Raw genomic sequence first — 15,727 nt, 5'->3', positions numbered from 1 at the left:
GAGATGGCCATTATGTCTCCTGCTTCGCTCGAGGTCAGAGGCATGTGGCCCTGCACTCAGCCTAAGCAGCACTATCATTTTGGATTGGATCATCCTGCTTTGACCAGTTCAGTCTGGCTAATGCTTATGGCTGTAGTGCCTAATGTTGCCTCAACCTCCAAGAGCGTTCCCCTCTCGTGTCTGATTTCTCCTGGCATGTGGACACATGACAGATGGTGCTGCATCTCCTCTCCTTTATACATGAAAGCCCCAGGCCCCTACTGCTGCTGCCGCCTCCTCCAGCTCTGTATAGCAGGGATGGGCTCACATCCTCTTCTAAGTAGCCAGCTGTGATTGCGGCTCCTTTTGCCACCCCCTGCTTAAATGCTACCCCTCTGCTCTGTGTTTCTGAGGGCTGAGGCAGGACTGCTTGCAACCAGGGAGCATCTGTTCCTGCATCAAAATCATCATGATCCCTTAAATGAGGAGGACCCTGTAAACAGCAAGTCAGCTTTTGTTTGCTCCCACTCACTGCCTATTCGCCAGGCAGGCTAAAATCCCAGCCAGAATGGCATTCCCCTTTAGTCAGGTGAGAATCCCTTCCTCTTTTTTCTAACAAGTTGCATCAGCAGTCAGCGTTAGCCCTCTTCCTCCCACCCTTCAGCATAGCCTTGGCACCACATGTGCAATGAGCAGAGGATTACTTTGGCACCGGTTGTAGCTACACAGCAGGCTGCATTTGCATGGCACGTGGATGTGGAGCATCTAGTACTATTCCCCTCTGTTATGTCTGAGAAAACGACAGTAATTCACCAATTTTCCAAAATGACTATCTCCCTGCTCGGTTTATTAGCTAAGTCCTAGGGTGGTTTTAACCCCATGGCGCCCAGTATTTGCCTTTCAGTGACACACGCATCATTCTGCTGACATCGGGTTGCTTTAATTAGTATCAAAGAACACGGAAGCATTTTGAGGGAGTCAAACTGCATTAAATTTAAGGGAAATTTAAGCAGGTCAGGTTTAAGACCCGACAACTCTTGGCCTGTAGTTTTGGCATCTGTGTCCCAACCAGATTTGTTTTGAGAAATCTAGCACTGTATAGACTGCACGCTTGACCCTCTAAACACCCCGTTTTGACTCCTTAGCTCTGAGGGCTGTGTCTGATAGCCACATGCCAAGTTTGGGGGAAAGCAGCATGTTTATAGTGGGTGGTTGTGTTGTTTAATTTCCCCCTTTCTCCACATATGAAATCCTCCTTCAGTCTATCCCTGTGATCCCCAGGTAGTGGCTTTTCCTCCTTAGACTGGATTCTGAAACTTACCTCTCCATCTCACTAACCCAACTCAGCCAAAGCACTTGTTTAAACAGGGACTCAAGCCAACAGGTCTGAAGCCCGTGCTTCACACTAACCATATGCTCAGGTGCTTTGCCAGATAGGGAAGCTTTGCTGAATCTGGGTAGCTCTCTGCCAGGCAGTGAATTCCAACCAATACAAAGATTCTGTTGGGTTTTTTTTAATGACTCCCTTGCCATTTTTTCCCCTGGACTTGGTCTCCTTTTATGTCAGTCAGCCCAATAACTCTCTGTGGCATGTGTGATAGTGGGTGAATTTTATAGCTAGCTGCAGTTAGGTCTGCTTAAAAAACTAAAATAGTAATTTCTCCTCTGGGCACTCTCCTTGCTTTCCTCGCTGTCTTCTGCCTATCGTAAATGGAGTCACCGGTTAGATCCCAAAGCAGATTGGTGTGTGTGACTGTACTTTGTCCATCTCTTTACCAGCTCATTCTCTTCATTGTGAACATACAGACAGATCTTCTTGGAAGGGGTGGAAGGTTCTAAAACAAACCCAGGGGGTTTTTTTGTTTGTTTTTTTTAAAGGAAAATTCTTCCCTCATCCCCTTTTTACATTAGGGACTCTCTCTTACCCCCTCTTTTCCTTCCCTCCCCCAGATTATTCTAACTGTGGCTAAACAAAAAGGGCTCCTCAGAAAATTCCTTTCTCTCTTCTCCTCTTTAATGAATATATTCTTTGACTTAGCAAGTTGATCTATACTTTTGTTTGTCTTCTTGGTACCTTTTGAGGTAGGATATCCTCCCCTAATAAATGCCAAGTCTAGTTTGACAGACATAGCTGACCTGTTTGTACTGTATCATTTTTACTGAGGTCGGGGCATGTTACGTTTTTTTCCTAAGCCTTGTCTCTCTCTTGTCACTTTTTAAGTTGATCATGTGTTGGGACTTCTGCGTGCGTGTGCATGTGTAAGGTCATTTTATTTGGTTTTTTCCCCTTTCCGTTTCTAAAGGAAAATTTAAAATAAAACCTCACTTCTGATGTTGTTGGTTTTTTTAACTAGTAACTATTCTCACTGGAATCAAAGGGAAAAAGCTAATCTTTTTGCATTGGTTTTATTTGTATGTTACAAATAAAAACAGTTTGTTCAATGTCTGGTGTTTTTTCTGCAGCAGGTGCGAGGCAGCAAAGCATGTAGCAGTAGAGAGTTAGGATTTGATTCCCCGAGTGGATTGGGGGAAGGAAGGTGGGTGGGAGTCAGGATTCTTTGTTGCTGTACCTGTCTCTGGGAGAGGAGTGGGGTCTAGTGTGTTAGAACAGGGCCCCTGGGAATCAGCTCTCTTGTGTTCCATCACCACCTTTAGGAGATGGTGTGGTTTTGAATAGTTAAATGTGGTGGACAGGATGTGCTTCTGTTCCCCTCTGTGAGAGAAGAATGGGGTCTAGTGGTTAAAGCAGATGCGTGGGGGTTAGGACACCTGGGTTCTATTCCTTGCTGTGGGTGGGGAATGGGGTATAGTGGTTGGAGCAAAGTGAGGCTGGGAGCCAGGACTCCTGGATTCTGTTCTGCCACATTTTTACTAAGTGACGTCAGCCCAAATCACATAATATTTTTTCTTCAGAGGGACACACACTGAGTTTTTAATTTCAGAGTAGTTTCAGGTTTCATTTCATATTTTCTTAAAACAGCTTTTTGTTTTCCTCCCCAGTTTGTGTGTGAAAGACCAGCCACAAAAAGATGAAACTGACTGATTATACTGTGGCACCGAGTGAAACGGACTGGACAGAAAGTGGTGTAGGATGCACAAAGTATATCAAAAGGAGACTCTTACCCCTTTGCTTAGTGGAGTCTGAGGAGGGTGATAGGAATTAGTATTCGACCAAAGTAGTTGTAGACTGGAGGGACTTTTTAAAAGCTGTTTGCCTACCTTTACAAAGGCAATTTTTTATCTTTGTCTCAGCTATGTTGAAGCTAAAATTGCCTCTTTGCAATTACAGGTAGAAAGATTAGTAAATCATCTAGATTTTTTTGGTAAGGCCAGAAGAGCCCATTAGATCATCTAGTCTGAGCTCCTGTATAGTGCAGGCAACAGAACTTCACCCAGTTACCCCTGTAATAAGCCTAATAACTCACCTATGGTTAAAGCCTGTTTTCCAGCAAAGCATCCAGTCTTGATCTGAAGATGGCAAGAGAAGAAGAATCCACCACTTTCCCTTGGGAGTTTGTTCCAATGGTTAATCACCTTCATTGTTAAAGGGGCACCTTCTAATTATGGGTACACTTACCAGTGCTCTTTGTAGGCATTTGAGGTACAGCAGTGGAGTCTTTCCCCTTTCTAGGGGGATGAGGATTAGTTTAATAGAACGTCCCTGCTTTCCCAGGCAGTTGAATGGGAGCTAAATTGCGTGAGTCATAAGCAAAGCTGCTTGTTTGCTGGTTATTATACTTGACACACAAAATAAGTTATTTCCTCTGTTTTATATTTCTCAATTCTTTTAACCCCTTCGTAGACTCGGGGTACAGTAGGAAATAGATCCCCCGCAACCAATTCATATGTCACATTTGCGCTGTTCACCAGTCACTATTTGCATGGCATGCACTGTTTTATGTCTGTATAGACACAGAGTAGGCCCTATTGCAGTACAAACAATCTGTGAACAGGTCAGTTCTTTGCCCTGAAGAGTTCACCATTTAAAAAGTCATAGGGCAGGAGGAGAAACTGAGGTGCAGAGAGGGAAAGGGACATCGCAGGTTTATAGAAAGGAAGCCAGGCATCCTGATTTGCAGTGTTTTGGACAATGCTGCCTCAAAAGGGTTTTCTGTCTTCTAGCAGCCATGCAACCTTGCCTCTAAGGCAGGGTGGGCAAACTACGGCCTGTGGGCCGGATCTGGCCCCTCAGGGTTTTGGATCCAGCCCACGGGATTGCCACCCACAGGCCCCGCGCCGCTGCTGGAAGTGGCTGGCACCAAGTCCCTGCGGCCCCTAGGGGAGGGGCAGAGGGCTCCGCGCACTGCCTTCACCTGTGGACCTGTGGATTCCACACCTGAAGCTCCCATTGGCCACGGTTTCCCTTTCCCGGCCAATGGGAGCTTCGGGGGAGGTACCCACAGGCGAGGGCAGCACGCGGAGCCCTCTGCCGCCTCCTCCCACAGGAGCTGCAGGGACGTGGTGCCGGCCGCTTCCAGGAGCGGCGCGGGGCCAGGGCAGGCAGGGAGCCTGTGTTAGCGGCGCCACTGCCATTCCAGAGCCGCTCCAGGTAAGCAGCGCCATGCCGGAGCCCGCACCCTACACCCCTCCTGCACCCCGCACCCTAACCCTTTGCCCTGAGCCCCCTGCCACATCCTGCACCCCAACCCCCTGCCCTGAGCCCCCTCCTGCACCCAACCCCCTGCCACATCCCTCACCCCTCCTGCACCCCAGTCCCCTGCCCTGAGCCCCCTCTGCCCCCAAACCCCTTCCCTGAGCCCTCTGCCACACCCCACACCCCTCCTGCACCCCAACCCCCTGCCTGAGCCCCTTCCCGCACTCCTCCTGCACCCCAACCCCCTGCCCTGAGCCCTTTCATACGTCCTGCACCCCTCCTGTGCCCCTGGCCCTGAGCCCCTTCCTGCACACCACCCCGCACTCTCACACCCCAACCTCCTGTCCCAGCCCTACATTCGTGGCCCTGCATGCAATTTCCCCACCCAGATGTGGCCCTTGGGCCAAAAAGTTTGCCCACCCCTGACCTAAGATAAATCCAGCTGCCGCCTCTGATCTCACAAGGAGCACCAGGAAGGAGGCCTTGCCCAGAATAGAACTGAACTCTGCATCTAGACAGGAGAAAGAATGCAGCCGTGAGCATATGCGATGTGCAGATAGGAAAGTGCCCTTCTATAAACATTTTATGGGGGAAATCTAATGAATAAAAAAAGCTCCATTAAGACAACAGGAAGGAGACATGGTGGGAGCTGCAGGATGTGGTGCTGATGGAATCGGACCTGCCCCAGGCACAAGTTGCACTAGGGAAAGTGCGGTGGAAACTTTCAGGTATTTAAGCACTTGTGTATTGATCTCTACCTGCCCTCTGTGGGAGTGAGAGTTTGCTTAGATTTTGATTTCCTTTGCATGGCAGATGGCTCCAGCTGCACAATGTCATGGAGAGAGCATAGGCCGAGACACCTGAGCACCCAGCAAGGTGAAATTGTTGGCTGTGACAGGAAAATGCAGTTTAGAAGCACTTCCTGTGGACAACGGACGGCCCCGCCTCATCATACTCTTGTTTGCTGATCCACATCTGCTAGAAAGTAGAGAGGGACGCCAGGATGGAGCCACCCATCCAGTCAGCCTATTTACACTGAATGGAGTGGAGACAGGAAGAGGTGTTGTTCGTGGTAACAGCTGGATGGCCCAGCCCTGTTGTGCTAGTTTCTGTGCAAAGGAGATGGCAGCCCTTGGAGAGCTTGCAATTTCTGTATAGATTCATGCACTCTAAGGCCAGAAAGCGCAGCTCTGATCATCTAGTCTGAATTGTACACAGAGGCTGTAGATTTTTTCCCCAGAAGCTAGATTAAAGCATGGCGGTTTTGAAAGAGATGTAATCCCCTTTGAAAGACTCCAGGTGATGGAGTCCACCACCTCCCTAGTGAGCGCTTCCAGTATTTCATCACCTTTACTGCTAGGAAATCATGTCCTATTTCATTGTTAAATTTGTCTAACTTCAACTTCCAGTCACTGGATCTCATGTGTTTATCTGCTAGGCCTGGTCTGTACTGCAAAGTGAGGCTGACGTTAAGTCACCTTGTGTCAACCTATTTATGCATGAGTCTACACTCAACTTTATTTCCCATCAACGTAAGCACCCCATTGCTGCAACGTGGTAACATGACCTCCCCATAAGGTGTTGAGCCATGGTCAATATGCTGTGGTCTATACAGTGCGAGTGTAGACACTGCATGGCCTATGTGTGCCCAACAGTGACTGATTTGGTCATAGTTGTGAACTTAACTGTCTAGGGGTCACAGAAACCAGAAGCTCCCCCACCACCACTTTAAAACCTCTGTGTATTTTTGAAATGTCTTTTCCTGATTGCCCAGTTTAGCAAGCACATCTAGGAGCTCTCCCTGTTGTGTGCAATTACCTGATTGATGGTGCCAGCTACACACTAGAAGTGCTCCTGCCTGGAGTAGACATTGGATCTCCTGGGCCTGTGGAGAGAAGAGGCTGTGTGTAAACAGCTATGGATCAGCCATAGAAACATGGACATCTATGAGAAGATTTCACAGGGGAAAGGGTACATAGGGGTCAGCAGCAGTGCTGTGTGAAAGTGAATGACCTGCATCAGTCATACCACGAAGGCCGGGAGGCCAACAGTTGAGCTGGTGCCAAGCCACTGACCTGGTGCCAAGCCACTGACCTGCTGTTTTTACAAAGAGCTTCATGCCATACTTAGCAGAGAACCCCATCAGCCCCCACAGACCACCGTGGATATCTCAATGGAGCCGGAGACCGAGACCTCTGCTGTGAACATTGAGGAGAAGAGACGTGTGGCGGGTGGGAGTCCAGCTATCCCACAAGCCAGGGCCTTTTCAACACCGCGGTGCAGTCAAGCCAGTCCCACCAGCTGAACACAGATGAGCCTGATCCAAGGGAAGGAAGCTTGGGTAAGTGTGTGCATTAATTCTGCCTTAAAAAGTTTAAATGTGAAGATGGCACCTGGCCCAACCCTAAGATATCAGGACACAGATATTTGCTTTTCATTATTTTGCTCATACTAGAAGATGTAATGATACAACAGAGATAGAGTGGTTGTCTGCTTTTCATTCCCCTCTAGGTTTAAGTGGGAGGGAGGGTCATGTGGAGCCATTTGTTTATGTACATAGGGGTGTCCTGAGAGATTTAATTGAAACTTTCATAGAGGTACTCTGCAATCCTCTCCTGAGGGTTTCTAGGGTTGGCTGCCATATTTCTTCCTCTGTGGTAGGACACTTTCCCACACAAGTCCACGATGACTTCGGCAGGCACCATTGCAGTCAACAGGCTAGTGGCATATGGGCCCAGGCAACTTCGGGATGCCAGCAGCAGCTCTGCTTTCTGTGCCTTTGTCACCCTCAGGAGTCAGATGTCAACTAAAATCACCACCACAGGTGGAAAACAGTGCCAGTCCACAGTGCCATTGCTCTGTACTTGTACTTGTGGAAATAGAGGCCAAATGGTTTTTGTTTTATGTAATCAAACAATTCCCTCCTCTCCCTCACCCCTACCGCCCCCGTGGGCCATACTCACCATAGCTGTAGCTGAGCAGTGCTGTGCAGAGCCACTCCAAAACTGAATTGTTAATAAGAGTGTCTGATTTAAAACCTGTATGGGTGTAAGGAAAGGGAGTTCTGAAGCTTTCCATTGTGACTGTAAATCCAATGAAATATCTGTTGTATCTAGAGCTGCTGCTGTTGTGACTTTGAGGGGTGCCTCCTCCACTCCTGTGGAATACCTCACCCTGAGGAGGAGAAGAAAGAAGCAGACTAGGGAGGATATGTTCAGTGAGATCCTGCAATCCAGTGCTACATCGGACAATGAACAGAGGGCCTGGAGGGTGAATATAGCAGACAGCCTGGAGAAGGAAAGAGTCCAGGAGTCCAAACAGGAAAAGGAAAGCGAAATGGAGATGCACCAAGATGTAAGGGGGCTTCTAAGGCAGCAAACACAAAGGTTGCAGATTTTAGCTGACCTACAGGACCAACAATCATGGACGTGCCATCCTTCGCAGTTCCTGGAGAACTCTCTGGTAACAGCTCCCTATGCCTCCCAACATTCCATGTGGCATCCTGGGCCGTATCCCTACCCTTCCCACGCTGCACTGGGGGACAGTAAGAAGAACTACAGTTTCACATACACTGACCTGTGAGAGCACGGCAGGTGTATATTTGGTAGAGATGGACTGAAATGGACACACACGTTTTCTAGCATTCTAATTGTGACGTTCTGTTAATTTATTTTATAAGTTTACACTGTATTGGTTTGTAATTGCATATTATCCTTTGCACTGTGTTTGTTACGCAATGCATTTTTAGTTTTTGGAAATAATTTCATCTTTATTTATTTCATAACATATACAGCAGAATGCCTCATGCTCCTCAAAGCACACATTAATTTTAATTGAACAGGACCATAGGTTCAGTGCAAACCACATTGTAAGAATTATAAATGCACAGGAAGCACTGTGTAATTCATAGGTTCTTTAAAAGACAGGGTGATATTTATCATTGTACACCAAGCACTACACAATTCCTCATAACCCCCTAAAACTTCAGGGCCAGGGAGAGCACAGTCCAGCATAGCACATTATTGTGGCAGACCGTTAAAGCACCCTTTCAAAGCCTCCCTCAGCCACATAGCTCCACGCTGAGCTCTTCTAATGGCTCCTATGGCTGGCTGTTCAAAGTCAGCAGATAGACACTCCATCTTTGCCCTCCACTTTGGTGGCAAATTTTCTCCGTTTGCCTCACAGATATCATGCAGGATACACCAGGCAGCTGTAGCCATGGGGATATTTTTCTCACTGAGATCAAGTCTAGTGAGTAAATGCCGCCAGCGTCCCTGTAATCTTATGACAGCACATTCAACTGTCATTCTACCCCTGCTGAGCCTGTCCGTGAATCTTTCCTTGGAGCTGTCAAGGTGGCCAGTGTTACAGCTTCAAGAGCCAAGGGAACAAGAGAGAGGCTCAGTGATTCCCCAGAATTACTATTGGTTTTTCAACGGCACCAGTGGTAATCCGCTGGTCAGGAAAGAATGTCCCTGCCTGCAGGTTTCTGTTCAATTCTGTGTTCTTAAAGATGTGAGCAGCGTGCACTTTCCCTGGCCAGCCCACGTTGATACCAGGGAAGTGTCCCTGGTGATGCACCAACACTTGCATAGCCACAGAAAAGTAGCCCTTTCTGTTGATATACTCTGTTGAAGGCATGGCTGGATGCCTTCCTGGAAGATGTTTCAGTCAAGCTGAAATTATTAGGCTCAATACAGAGGTAAGAGGGTGAAATTCTCTGGCCTGTGTTATGTAGGGTTGCCAACTTTCTACTTGCACAAAATCAAACACTCTTGTCCTGCCCCTCCTCCGAGACTCTGCCCATGCCCCATCCCTTCTCCAAGGGCCTGCCCCCACTCACTCCATCCCCCCTCCCTCTGTTGATCACTTTCCCCACCCTCACTCACTGGCTCATTTTCACTGGGCTGGTTCAAGGGGCTAGGGTGCAGGAGCGGGTGAGGGCTCCAGCTGGGGGAGTGGGCTCCAGGGTGGGGCCAGAAATGAGGTGTTATGGGTGTGGGAGGGGGCTCCAGGCTGGGGCAGTGGGTTGGGATGCGAGAGGGGGTGAGGGCTCCAGCTGGGGGTGTGAATTCTGGTGTGGGACTGGGTGTGAGGGATTTGGGGTGCAGGAGGGGGCTCTGGACTGGGGCTGAGGGATTTGGAGGGCAGAGGGGGCTCTGGGTGTGAGGGCTCTGGCTGGGGGTGAGGAGTTTGGGGTGTAGGAGGGTGCTCCAGGCTGGGACCGAGGGGTTTGGAGGGCGAGAGGGGGATCAGGGCTGGGGCAGGGGGTTGGGATGTGGGGGGGCAGTGAGGGCTCTAGTTGGGGGGGTGAGCTCTGGGATGGGATAGGGATGAGGGGTTTGGGGTGCAGGAGGGTGCTCTGGGTTGGGATTGAGGGGTTCGGAGGGTGGCAGGGGGATCAGGGCTGGTGCAGGGGGTTGGGGCCCTGAAGGGGGTCGGGGTGCAGGCTCCGGGTGGTACTTACCGAAAGCAGTTCCCGAAAGCAGCGGCATTCCCCACCTCTGGCTCCTATGCAGAGGTGCGGCCAGGCAGCTCTGCGCACCCCCCAAGCCCTGTTCTCAGGTGCCTCCCACACAGCTCCCATTGGCTGTGGTCCCCAGCCAATGGGAGCCGTAGGGGTAGTGCTTGGGGCAGGTGCAGCGTGCAGAGCCCCCTGGCTGCCCCTTCACGTAGGAACGGGCAGGGGCAGTGTGTGCAGTGCTGCCAACTGGACAGTCAATGGCCCAGTCAGTGGTGCTGACCGGAGCCGCCAGGATCTCTTTTAGACTGGGTGTTCTGGTAAAAAAACAGACACCTGGTAACCCTTGTGTTATGCAGTAGGTCAGATTAGATTATTCCTTTTGACCTTAAGATCTATAAATTTCTGCATAATAATCCTCTAATGTGGGTCTATCTCCCCATTAAAGTCCCTGAGTCCTACCACCTCCTTTACCTTGATCTTCATGGTGCTAGGCACTAGGGCCATGATTTCTTTCTGCATGCACTTGATAATGCCCAAGTACATAGTGGTGCCCTTGGGCAAGATGATGTTGGCATTCAGGTCCTCATGGATGTAAGTGTCGCATTTCATGATGGAGTTGTAGGTGGTTTCATGGATGCCTGCTGACTCCATGTCTGAGAGGAAAGGGGGATAAAGCACTGTGGGGCAATCTTTAGGAAGCACATGTTTGTATAGTGTCTAACCCAGGGGTCATGATTGATGGGTGAGGACCCTAAACCCTACCTAGAGCAGGTCAAAAAAGTTTGATAGAACAGTTTCCTGTTAAAAGAAAAGAAACAACCATGCAGGTTTCTCAAAATCTAAACATATCTATTTCAAACAGAATTTTTTAATGGAAAAAGTTGAAGAGTTTCATTATAACAGTGTTGTTTGGGTTCACTTAGTTTTTACTTTGATATTATTAATTTTAATATATAGTATATAATACATTTAAATGAATATCAAAATCAAATTTGAAACTAAATGACATTGTTGCAAGGAAATGGTTTGTACATTTCATGTTGACTTAAGATTCATAGATGTTTAAGGCCAGAAGGGACCACTGTGATTATCTCATCTAATCTCCTGTCTAACCCAGGCCAGAAGATGGCCCTGAAATAATTCCTGGTGGAACTAGAGCAGTTCTTTTAGCAAAACATTCCATCTTGATGTAAAAATTGCCAATGATGGAGAATCCACCCTGATCCTTGGTAAGCTGTTCCAGTGGTTAATTACACTCACTGTCAAAAATATACAACTTATTTCCTGTGAATTTGCCTAGTCTCAACTTCTAGACATTGGATACTGACAGACTGTTGTCAGATAAACTGAAGAGCCCTCTGTTATCAAATGTCTCTTACCCATGAAGCTACTTCAGACTGGGATCAAGTCACCCGTCAACCGTCTCTTTAAACTGAACAGACTGAGCTCCTGAAATCTCCACTCCATATCTTAATGCTTTGTAATGATAATATATTATAGTTATACATGTATTATTATATAATATATATTAAAAGTAATATTTAACATTTTAATATAATATCAATGTCAAAACTAAATCAGTTAAATTTTTGGAATTTTTATTTCACAGGAAATTTCAAAATTTCAGCTTTTCAGTCCAATTTGGAATTACATTTTTTCCAAGATGTCTGAATTTCCCGTGGGCTGAAAATTCCAGTTCCCAGCCAGTGTTAGCATTGCCACAATACTTTATTTTTATTGTGTGGATGGTGGTAGCACCTAGGAGCCCCAGCCACGGCCCAGGACCCTGTTGTGCTAGCTGTTGTGCAGACAGATTAAATTATAAATAAATAATGGGCCGTGGCCTGAAGGCAGGAATCACTGCATTAGGATCTCTGCTCTATGTCATGCAGGAGATCAGACTAGATGCTCAGAATGGTTCCTTCTGAAAATCAATGGATCTGTGCACCAGTGGGGCAATATTTGGGCATGGAGCCTTTCCAAGCCGGCCCATGCTAGTTGCCCCAAGGCCCTGCATATGATACAATAGGTGCCTGGAAGCCAAGGACTGAATAGGGTGACTCCATTCCTATCTCACCTCTTAGATATTGTCTCTGCAAGGTAGGGGTCATAGATGTTCATGGCCAGAAGGAACCATGGTGATCATGTAATCTGACCTGCAGCACACAGGTTGGAGAACTTCACCCAGTCACTCCTCCACTGAGCCCATAACTCCTACTTGGAATAGATTGTGTCTGGGGATCCCACACAGAGCCGGGGCTAGAACCCAGGGCATCCTACCTTCTAGACACAATCTGGAGATAAAATCTCCAGGTGATGGACAGTCCATTGGAACATGTTTATAGAAGGACTGAGAGATTGCACCTGTTCTGCCTCCAGGGCTCACAACCCCATGCCTCTCCACTTGGAGAAGACATAGCACCCTTAGCTGAAATCCATTCTGCTTCCTGGTATTTACAGCTCTCAAGGAGCAGCACCTCCTTGGCCATAGAAGATCACAGGTACCTTCTGCCCCATTTAAGCTCCTTAAGGATGAGATGCCTGGCTCTCCATAGTGTATGAAAGGGGTCACTTAGTCTTGTTTCCTTATCAAGAGGTCTTTACTGGCTGCATCTGAGAAGGCTTTGACCCTTCCACTGCTGAGGAAGAGCCATCCCCACTCATAGATACTGAATTTTCCGCACCAGGGAGCAGGCAGGGACAGGTTCTGTGAGTAGAAAAGGGGACAGTGTATGGCGTCGGTCAGACTCCTGGCTAGAAAATGCCCTTCAGTGTAGTGCCTCTTTACCTGGCCCCTCAGGACTCCTGGGTTCTATCCTAGCTCTGGGAGGGGAGTGCAGTCTAGTGGGTTAGAGCAGGAGGGGCTGGGAGCTAAATCTTTTGGGTTCTATCTCAAGGTCTGGAGGGCAGCGAGGTCTAGTGGTTAGAGCAGGGGATTGGGAGCCAGGACTCCTTCATGAACTGGTTAAAACACTCTGAGATCCACAGAGGAAGGTTGCTCTGTGCAGCACCAGCCTGGCAATTGGGAGCAGAGAAGCTAGTCCCCCAGGAGGGATGGCCCAACTCAGAAGACTTGGTCAATTTATGGTAGGTCTACGTGGCTTTGCATTGCACAATGCTCACCCCTGCCCATGGCTATATCTCCAGCCACCCTTTGCACCCAGCTGCAGCCCAGCCCAGCCCCCTGCCTAGTGAAAGAGGGCTGGAAGAGGTAGCAGAAGCACTCATTCCCAATGATGCTGACTTGGTCATCAGGCAGCTTGTGGCTCTTCAGAGAGGAGGAGGAGGAGGCCAGGTCCATTTAATTCTCAAAGTCCAAAGCCACGTAATCCAAGTTCTCCTTGGTGTCCCACGCAATCTCCCACTTGGCTGCAGAGCCAGAGCCAGAGCCAGGGCCGGGGTGTGGTCAGGCAGGGAGCAGGGTAAAGGATGCAGCAGGGAGCCTGGACACTTAACGATGGTGCAATCAGAGCTGACAGAAGCTGGCCAACCACCTGCCCATGGGCTCCCACCTCAGCTTGGGAGGAAGGTGAGGACGCAGCAGAGTGGCAGGAAGATGGGATGTGGATGGGAGTGTGCCCTGAGAAGTGCTAGGAGAGGCCTTGAATTCTGATATCTCCAGGCGCCCATGACCCAGAATCCAACCCTAGGGTCCGCGCTCCTGGCTAGTCTAGAGCATTGGGGGGGGGGCGTAAACCGCGTGCTGCAGGAAGTATGTGCTGCCTCCACTCCTGCAGTTCTCCACCTCTTTCCCTGTTCTCCCGCTCTGGGGCTGCCCTATAGCTTTCCTGAAATCTGAACTCTGCTGTGAACCTCCGCTCTCTGCTCACTGCAACACATGTGCTGCAAGGACCAGAACCCCCATCCAGTGGCAGTCAGCGGTATTGCACCCTGCCTGCTTGCCGCAGCTCCAATGCCCCCCCGCCCCACCTCCCCAGACCCAGAAGGCCGCCCCAGCCCGGTCTCAACTACTGTATGTCTCTCTCGTCCGCCCCGCCGCTCTCATGTCCACCAGGAGCCATAGGTGGAGGAGTAGCCCCACAGTCAGGATCTTCATGAGGTAATGGGGGAGCTGCCTTGTCTGCTGTAACAGCATGACCTTAGCATTGGGCAGTGTGAGGGTGCACTGACCTGACTGCTGTGGGGTCTGAGCCCTATGCCAACATATAGAGGGCATCATGCCACGTGAGGAACTGCCCTATGCTCCCGGGTATAATGGAGTATCGGGCACATTTTCAGGAGCACCCTGAGAGCAGAGTGTGGGTGTGAGTTTGGAGAGGGGGCGGCGTGCAGAGGAGGAAGCCCCAGGGCCCCTGTGGGGATAGGATGGGGACACCATGCAGTGGGCAATGTCCAGGGGACTCATACTGGATGTGGAGAACCCTGCAGTACTGAGAGGGGTGTTGTGCTGTGGTGGGCTGCCGCAGGGGGCAACATTGGGCATAGGGGCCCCCCAGTGCTGTGGTGGGGACGCCATGCAGTGGGACAAGGGCATCCTGGGCCCCATGTTCAGTGTGGGGCCCCCAGTGCTGTGATGGGGCTTTGTGCCTCTGCACTATGTTGGATGTGGGGAATGTCCCTGACCCTGCTGTTACCCAGTGGGGTGGAGGTCCATGTGGGGGGTGCCTTGTCCCCCTGGCTGACATGGGGGGTCCCTGTGGTTGGGGGACACCTTGGTCCCCACATGGGACTGGGGAGGAGCCATGTGGTGCAGGGGGTGCCCTGACGCTGGCTGGGGGAGCTGAAGCATGTATGGGAATGCCCTGACCCCCATACAGGGTTGGGGGGGCCGTACAGTGGGGGGATCGCCCTAGCCCTGGATTGACATGGGGGATACCCCAACCACGCTCAACCACGGCGTGAACTCAGACATCCGACGCCATTGGAGGGATTTGGACCAATTTGTTGGGCGGGGCTATTCCCCGTGTGACTCCGCCCACCTGAAGTGACGTCACCCCCGTAAAATGATCACGCCAACTCAGGCCACTTCCGGTTCCCGTGCCTTTATAGCCAGCCCTTTTTCCTCCGTCACTTCCGACCTGGCCACCATCTTGCCTGTGTGGGAGCTGGTGCCGCTATGTCCGTGTCCCCCGTGCTCCGCGCGCTGCTCCGCCCCCGGCTCGCGCCGCCCGCTCGCGGCCTGCACTCGTACCCGCCGGAGAGCCGCGTGGGGCCGCTGGTGAGCGGGGGGATCCGGAACCGTCCTTCCCAGGGCCTCGGGGCTGGCCCCGCTCTGCCGCGCGGAGGCTGCGGCATCGGATCGCCTCTCCCCGGGGAGCCCGCCCGGGCTGGGGCTTCGCGGTGCCTGGGAGGTGGGGTGGGGACAGGGCCTAGCTGCTGTGGCCTCACCTGAGCTCTGCCTTCTCCCCCCCGCGCAGGAGACCGTCGTCGCCATGGGAGCATTCGTCGTGGCCTTCCTGGTCCCCTCGGGCTGGGTCCTGGCCAACATGGAGAGCTACAAGAAGCGCGACTGAGCGGGCAGGGTCTGATCCGCGCTGGCCGCCCAGACCCCACGGCGCGCAGGCCGCCCGGCTGGACTCCCCTGGCGGGGCGCGGCCCTGCCCCCACATTCCACACCCGGCCCCTGGGGCTGGTAACTTATTCCATGGCTCCATGTGGAGCAGGGTCGCCGCTGCCGCCATGGCGGGGTGACTTAATTCTGTTACAATAAACCCTCTTACAGCCACTGA

General features: G+C 50.7%; 1 long non-coding RNA gene and 1 pseudogene across 1 annotated transcript; one reads left to right on the top strand and one right to left on the bottom strand.

Moving 5' to 3' along the window:
• Positions 1 to 5,482: 5,482 nt before the first annotated feature.
• Positions 5,483 to 14,532, bottom strand: LOC144267492 (actin, alpha skeletal muscle B-like; annotated as a pseudogene).
• Positions 14,533 to 15,059: 527 nt separating this feature from the next.
• LOC144267779 (uncharacterized) lies at positions 15,060 to 15,727 on the top strand. Its single transcript, XR_013346662.1, has 2 exons — positions 15,060 to 15,216; positions 15,416 to 15,727. It is a non-coding gene; the product is annotated as an uncharacterized LOC144267779 (long non-coding RNA).

Source organism: Eretmochelys imbricata, chromosome 7 (assembly GCF_965152235.1).
Source record: "Eretmochelys imbricata isolate rEreImb1 chromosome 7, rEreImb1.hap1, whole genome shotgun sequence".
NCBI lineage: Eukaryota > Metazoa > Chordata > Testudines > Cheloniidae > Eretmochelys > Eretmochelys imbricata.
The sequence above is the reverse complement of the archived record's forward strand: the minus strand, read 5'-3'. Positions and strand labels throughout refer to the sequence as shown.